Source organism: Phocoena phocoena, chromosome 5 (assembly GCF_963924675.1).
Source record: "Phocoena phocoena chromosome 5, mPhoPho1.1, whole genome shotgun sequence".
NCBI classification, from domain to species: Eukaryota; Metazoa; Chordata; class Mammalia; order Artiodactyla; family Phocoenidae; genus Phocoena; species Phocoena phocoena.
In genome coordinates, this window is record NC_089223.1 from 53,090,506 (window position 1) to 53,099,323 (window position 8,818).

Sequence of the window (8,818 nt, forward strand, 5' to 3'; positions counted from 1 at the left end):
TAATGTTGGTCCCTGAGCAAAGATAAGTCCAATTTCAATGATGGAAGGTAGGGGTAGTTTAGAGGAGGAGATTGGAGTAATTTCTGTCATTGTCTATAGAAAGTACACAGTTGTCTCTGGGGTTCCAGACAAACCTCCTTCCCATGTAAAGTTTTGTTATTGCTTTGTTTTGTTTAAGTGACCATGGCAGAAAAGTATGAAATGAATCACTGGGGGGACCTTAAATATTTTTGCCCAACCTTGAAGATTCCCACTTATAAAACTGTCATCAGTTATCTGGCTGGGATCATGTCTGGATAGAGAGAACATTCAGGGTTCCTGTCAGTGCTCTTCTTGAAACTGTACTAAAAGTGGTAACATAATCTGGCTCCATGATACACTACACAATGGTGGTCCAGCAAAAACCTTTAGCTAGGGCTTCAACACTCTTCCTGCTTTCCCTGGATGGACAACTGGGAAGTAGGATGGAGACCATTCTAGGTCAGAAGTCATGCCACAGCTGACCACAGCACTGTTTCCTCTCTCTCATGGTGTCTGAGGCAAAGGACAGTATTCTTGGTGCAAAAGCACAAACTTTACTTCTGGATTTCCAAGAAAACCACTCTAAATACAGCCTAGCCTTCACATTGCCTTTCATTGGGCCATTTTAAGAACCTAACCATCAAATAGAAGATAATTACACCATCTCCTATTTGATCCACATTCCTCATTTCCTTCTCAGTTAGATGCCTCTGAAAAAAATAATCAGATCAACAGACTCCAGCACAAGACAAATAAAGCAAACATTAAAAAAAAAGACACAGACTGAATTCCAAGGTGAGCTGGTAGCTTCTCCCTGTTCCATGACTACAGACTATTCCTAATCATCAAAACTATCATAGTGGGCTTCCCTGGTGGCGCAGTGGTTGGGAGTCCGCCTGCCGGCGCGGGGGGCGCGGGTTCGTGCCCCGGTCTGGGAGGATCCCACGTGCCGTGGAGCGGCTGGGCCCGTGGGCCGTGGCCGCTGGGTCTGCACGTCCGGAGCCTGTCCTCCGCAACGGGAGAGGCCGCAGCGGTGAGAGGCCCGCGTAACGCATAAAAAAAAAAAAAAAAAAAAAAAAAAACTATCATAGTATTAAATGTTCTTGTTCAAAAGCCTGGGAAAACAAATAAGGGTAAATCAGTGGAAATGCACCAGTATTACTAAAAAAAACAACTCAAGTTCTTTCTCTTCGAACAGTAAGTGAGAATTGTTATCTTTGTGTCAAAATGATGTCATTATGCACTTTCATGGTTCCAAATGACCTCAAACCCTGTTCATGTACCTCCCTACAATCACATATTTCACAGATTGGTGAAAGAGTTCAACACTAATAGAAAACCTGGCCATTGATGCTCATTTGAATCAACTGGATTATTAAATATAGGTTTAAAAAAATCTTTCAAAATGTTTGTAAAAGATTACACTACCAAATCATACAATTGCTGCACAGAAGTAAACAATATGAAGTTAAAAAGAATTTATTTAAAGAAAAAGAAAAAGAATTTATTTGAATTTCAGCTCCATAGCCTACCAGCTGAGTGACTATGGGTGTGTTATTTGAACTCTATGATGGTTAGTTTCACATGTCATCCTGACTGGGCCACAGTGCCCAGATATGTATCAATAGTTAAACATTATTTTGGATGTTTCTGTGAGGGTGTTCTGGGTGATATTAACACTTTTCCAGCTTTATAGAAATATAATTGAAAAACCTGTATGTATTTAAAGTATACAACATGATAACTTGATTGTATATATACATTGTGAAATTATTACATTAAGTTAATTAACACATCCATCATCTAACATGTATTTTTTTTTGAGTGAAAATGCTTAAGATTTACTCTCTCAAAAAATTTCAAGTATACAATACAGTATAATTAACTATAGTCACTATGCTAAACATTAGGTTGCCAGGAGTTGGGGGCAGGGGAAATGGGGACATGTTGGGTGAAAGGGTACAAACTTTTAGCTATGAGATGAATAACCTCCAGGATCTAATACACAGCATAGTGATTATAGTCAATACTGTATTATATACCTGAAAGTTGCTCTGAGAGTAGAGCTTTAATGTACCCAAAACAACAACAGCAATGAAATGGTAATTATGGAAGGTGAAGGATGTATTAACTAACCTGACTGTGGTAAATATTTTGCAATGTATATATGTATGAAATCATCACATTATATACATTAAACTTACACAGTGTGATATATCAATTATATCTCAATAAAGCTGAGGGGAAAATCAATAGATTGTCTTGAAGTTAGCACTAAACAAACAGAAAAAGAAATGGAAAATTAACCTATTCAAAATGACAACAAAAACAAATCCAACAAAACAAACTCAAGAAATCTGCTTTGACCATTCCCAGGGACAAAGCAGGAAAAACCCAAGTTCTATGAAAGGTCTGGGTAGGGAGAGATTCAGAATGGCGGAAGAGTAAGATGAGATCCCCTTCCTCCCCACAAATACATCAGAAATACATCTACATGTGGAACAACTCCTACAGAACACCTACTGAATGTTGGCAAAAGACCTCAGACCTCCCAAACGTCAAGAAACTCCCCACGTACCTGGCTAGGGCAAAAGAAAAAAGAAAAAACAGAAACAAAAGAATAGGGACGGGACCTGCACCAGTGGGAGGGAGCTGTGAAGGACGAAAGGTTTCCACACACTAGGAAGCCCCCTCGCGGGCGGAGACTGCGGGTGGCGAAGCGGGGAAGCTTCACAGCCATGGAGGAGAGCGCAGCCACAGGCGTGCGGAGGGCAAAGCGGAGAGATTCCCGCACAGAGGATCGGTGCCGACCAGCACTCACCAGCCCGAGACGCTTGTCTGCTCACCCGCCGGGACAGGTGGGGGCTGGGAGCTGAGGCTCGGGCTTCGGAGGTTGGATCCCAGGGAGAGGACTGGGGTTGGCTGTGTGAACATAGCCTGAAGGGGGCTAGTGCGCCAGAGCTAGCCGGGAGGGAGTCCGGGAAAAAGTCTGGAGCTGCCGAAGATGCAAGAGACTTTTTCTTCCCTCTTTGTTTCCTGGTGCACAAGGGGAGGGGATTAAGAGCGCTGCTTAAATGAGATCCAGAGACGGGTGTGAGCCGCGGCTATTAGCGCGGACCCGAGACGGCCATGAGATGCTAAGGCTGCTGCTGCCGCCACCAAGAAGCCTGTGCAGCCTGCCACTGCCAGGGTCCCGTGATCCAGGGACAACTTCCCCGGGAGAATGCACAGCGTGCCTCAGGCTGGTGCAACGTCACGCCGGCCTCTGCTGCCGCAGGCTCGCCCTGCGTTCCGTACCCCTCCTCCCCCCAGCCTGAGTGAGCCAGAGCCCCCGAATCTGCTGCTCCTTTAACCCCATCCTGTCTGAGCAGAAAACAGACGCCCTCGGGTGACCTACAGGCAGAGGCGGGTCCAAATCCAAAGCTGAACCCCAGGAGCTGTGGGAACAAAGAAGAGAAAGGGAAATTTCTCCCAGCAGCCTCAGGAACAGCAGATTAAAACTCCACAATCAACTTGATGTACCCTGCATCTGTGGAATACCTGAATAGACAACAAATCATCCTAAACTGAGGAGGTGGACTTTGGGAGCAATGATATACGTATTTTTTTCCCAATTTTCTCTTTCTGTGAGTGTGTATGTGTATGCTTCTGTGTGTGATTTTGTCTGTATAGCTTTGCTTTTACCATTTGTCCTAGGGTTCTGTCTGTCCGTTTTTGTTTTTTGGGTTTTTTTTAGTATGGTTTTTAGCACTTGTTATCATTGGTGGATTTGTTTTCTGGTTTGGTGGCTCTCTTCTTTCTTTCTTTTTTTATAATTACTTTAAAAACTTTTTTTTCATAATTATTTTTAATTTTAATAATTTTTTTATTTTATTTTATGTTATTTTATTTAATTTTCTTGTTTCTTTCTTTTTTATTTTTCTCCCTTTTATTCTAAGCCGTGTGCATGACAGACTCTTGGTGCTCCAGCCAGGCATCAGGGCTGTGCCTCTGAGGTGGGAGAGCCAAGTTCAGGACACTGGTCCACAAGAGACCTCCGAGCTCCACATAATATCAAACAGCGAAAATCTCCCAGAGATCTCCATCTCAACGCCAAGACCCAGCTCCACTCAATGACCAGCAAGCTCCAGTGCTGGACACCCTATGCCAAACAACTAGCAAGACAGGAACACAAGCTCACCCATTAGCAGAGAGGCTACCTAAAATCATAATAAGTCAACAGACACCCCAAAACACACCACCAGACATGGACCTGCCCACTAGAGAGACAAGATCCAGCCTCATCCACCAGAACACAGGCACTAGTCCCCTCCATGTGGAAGCCTACACAACCCACTGAACCAATCTTAGCCGCTGGGGGTAGACACCCCAAAAAACGGGAACTACAAACTTGCAGCCTGCGAAAAGGAGACCCCAAACACAGTAAGTTAAGCAAAATGAGAACACAGAGAAACACACAGCAGATGAAGGAGCAAGATAAAAACCCACCAGACCTAACAAATGAAGAGTAAATAGGCAGTCTACCTGAAAAAGAATTCAGAATAATGACAGTAAAGATGATCCAAAATCTTGGAAATAGAATGGAGAATACAAAAGAAGTGTTTAACAAGGACCTAGAAGAACTGAAGAGCAAATAAACAGTGATGAATAACACAATAAATGTAATTAAAAATTCTCTAGAAGGGATCAAGAGCAAAATAACTGAGGCAGAAGAACGGATAAGTGATCTGGAAGATAAAATAGTAGAAATAACTACCGTGGAGCAGAATGAAGAAAAAAGAATGAAAAGAATTGAGGACAGTCTCAAAGACCTGTGGGGCAACATTAAACACACCAACATTTGAATTATAGGGGTCCCAGAAGAAGAAGAGAAAAAGAAAGGTACTGAGAAAATATTTGAAGAGATTATATTGAAAACTTCCCTAATATGGGAAAGGAAATAGTTAATCAAGTCCAGGAACCACAGAGAGTCCTATGCAGGATAAATCCGAGGAGAAACATGCCAAGACACATATTAATCAAACTATCAAAAATTAAATACAAAGAAAACATATTACAAGCAATGAGGGAAAAACAACAAATAGCACACAAGAGAATCCCCATAAGGTTAACAGCTGATCTTTCAGAAGAAACTCTGCAAGCCAGAAGGGAGTGGCAGGACATATTTAAAGTGATGAAGGGGAAAAACCTACAACCAAGATTACTCTACCCAGCAAGGATCTCATTCAGATTTGATGGAGAAATTAAAACCTTTACAGACAAGCAAAAGCGAAAAGAATTCAGCACCACCAAACCAGCTTTACAACAAATGCTAAAGGAACTTTTCTAGGCAGGAAACACAAGACAAGGAAAAGACCTACAATAACAAATGCAAAACAATTAAGAAAATGGTAATAGGAACATACATATCGATAATTACCTTAAAAGCAAAAGGCTTAAATGTTCCTGGCAAAAGACACAGACTGGCTGAATGGATACAAAAACAAGACCCATATATATGCTGTCTACAAGAGACCCACTTCAGAGCTATGGACACATACAGACTGAAAGTGAGGGATGGAAAAAGATATTCCATGCAAATGGAAATCAAAAGAAACCTGGAGTAGCAATTCTCATGTCAGACAAAATAGACTTTAAAAGACTATTACAAGAGACAGAGAAGGACACTACATAATGATCAAGGAATCAATCTAATAAGAAGATATAACAATTGTAAATGTTTCTGCACCCAACACAGGAGCACCTCAATACATAAGGCAAATACTAACAGCCTTAAAAGGAGAAATAGACAGTATCAGAATCATAGCAGGGAACTTTAACACACCACTTTCACCAATGGACAGATCATCCAAATTGAAAATAAATAAGGAAACACAAGCTTTAAATGATACATTAAACAAGATGGACTTAACTGACATTTATAGGACATTCCATCCAAAAACAACAGAATACACTTTCTTCTCAAGTGTGCATGGAACATTCTCCAGAATAGAGCACACCTTGGGTCACAAATCAAGGCTTGGTAAATTTAAGAAAATTGAAATCGTATCAAGTATCTTTTCCGACCATAATGCTATGAGACTAGATATCAATTACAGGAAAAAATCTGTGAAAAATACGAACACATGGAGGCTAAACAATACACTACTTAATAACCAAGAGATCATTGAAAAAATCAAAGAAGAAATTTAAAAATACCTAGAAACAAATGACAATGAAAACACAACAACTCAAAACCTATGGGCTGCAGCAAAAGCAGTTCTAAGAGGGAAGTTTCTGGCAAAACAATCCTACCTTAAGAAACAAGAAACATCTCAAATAAACCACCTAACCGTATACCTAAAGCAATTAGAGAAAGAAGAACAAAAAAACCCAAAGTGAGCAGAAGGAAAAAAATCATAAAGATCAGATCAGAAATAAATGAAAAAGAAATGAAGGAAACAATAGCAAAGATTAAAACTAAAAGCTGGTTCATTGAGAAAATAAGCAAAATTGATAAACCATTAGCCAGACTCATCAAGAAAAACAGGGAGAAGACTCAAATCAACAGAATTAGAAATGAAAAAGGAGAAGTAACAACTGACACTGCAGAAATACAAAGGATCATGAGAGATTAATACAGGCAACTATATGCCAATAAAATGGACAACCTGGAAGAAATGGACAACATCTTAGAAATGCACAACCTGCTGAGACTGAACGAGGAAGAAATAGAAAATATGAAAAAACCAATCACAAGCACTGAAATTGAAACTGTGATTAAAAATCTTCCAACAAACAAAAGCCCAGGACCAGATGCCTTCACAGGCGAATTCTACCAAACATTTAGAGAAGAGGTAACACCTATCCTTCTCAAACTCTTCCAAAATATGGCAGAGGGAGGAACACACCCAAACACATTCTATGAGGCCACCATCACCCTGATACCAAAACAAGACAAATATGTCACAAAAAAGAAAGCTACAGGCCAATGTCACTGATGAATATAGATACAAAAATCCTCAACAAAATACTAGCAAACAGATTCTAACAGCACATTAAAAGGATCATACATCATGATCAAGTGGGGTTTATCCCAGGAATGCAAGGATTCTTCAATATACACAAATCAATCAATGTGATACACCACATTAACAAACTGAAGAATAAACACTGTATGATCATCTTAATAGATGCAGAAAAAGCTTTTGACAAAATTCAACACCCATTTATGATAAACACTCTCCAGAAAGTGGGCATAGAGGGAACCTACTTCAACATGATAAAGGCCATATATGACAAACCCACAGCAAAAATCATTCTCAATGTTGAAAAACTGAAAGCATTTCCACTAAGATCAGGAACAAGACAAGGATGTCCACTCTCAACACTATTATTCAACACTTTTGGAAGTCCTAGCCACAGCAATCAGAAAAGAAAAAGAAATAAAAGGAATCCAAATAGAAAAAGAAGAAGTAAAACTGTTTGCAGATGACATGATACTATACATAGAGAATCCTAAAGATGCTACCAGAAAACTACTAGAGCTAATCAATGAATTTGGTAAAGTAGCAGGATACAAAATTAATGCACAGAAATCTCTTGCATTCCTATACACTAATGATGAAAAATCTGAAAGTGAAATCAAGAAAACACTCCCATTTACCATTGCAACAAAAAGAATAAAATATCTAGGAATAAACCTACCTAAGGAGACAAAAGACCTGTATGCAGAAAATTATGACACTCATGAAAGAAATTAAAGATGATACAAATAGATGGAGCAATATACCATGTTCTTGGATTGGAAGAATCAACATTGTGAAAATGACTCTACTACCCAAAGCAATCTACAGATTCAATGAAACCCTATCTGATTACCAACGGCATATTTCACAGAACTAGAACAAAAAATTTCACAATTTGTATGGAAACACAAAAGATCCTGAATAGCCAAAGCAACTTGAGAAAGAAAAACGGAGCTGAAGGAATCAGGCTCCCTGGCTTCAGACTATACTACAAAGCTACAGTAATCAAGACAGTATGGTACTGGCACAAAAATAGAAATACAGATCAACGGAACAGGATAGAAAGCCTAGAGATAAACCCACGCACATATGGTCACCTTATCTTTGATAAAGGAGGCAAGAATATACAGTGGAAAAAAGACAATCTCTTCAATAAGTGGTGCTGTGAAAACTGGACAGCTACATGTAAAAGAATGAAATTAGAACACTCCCTAACACCATATACAAAAATAAACTCAAAATGGATTAAAGACCTAAATGTAAGGCCAGACACTATCAAACTCTTAGAGGAAAACATAGGCAGAACACTCTGACATAAATCACAGCAAGATCCTTTTTGACCCACCTCCTAGAGAAATGGAAATAAAAACAAAAATAAACAAATGGGACCTAATGAAACTTCAAAGCTTTTGCACAGCAAAGGAAACCATAAACAAGACCAAAAGACAACCCTCAGAATGGGAGAAAATATTTGCAAATGAAGCAACTGACAAAGGTTAATCTCCAAAACTTACCAGCAGCTCATGCAGCTCAATATCAAAAAAACAAACAACCCAATCCAAAAATGGGCAGAAGATCTAAATAGACATTTCTAGAAAGAAGATATACAGATTGCCAACAAACACATGAAAGAATGCTCAACATCATTAATCATTAGAGAAGTGCATATCAAAACTACAATGCGATATCATCTCACACCAGTCAGAATGGCCATCATCAAAAAATCTACAAACGATAAATGCTGGAGAGGGTGTGGAGAAAAGGGAACCCTCTTGCACTGTTGGTGGGAA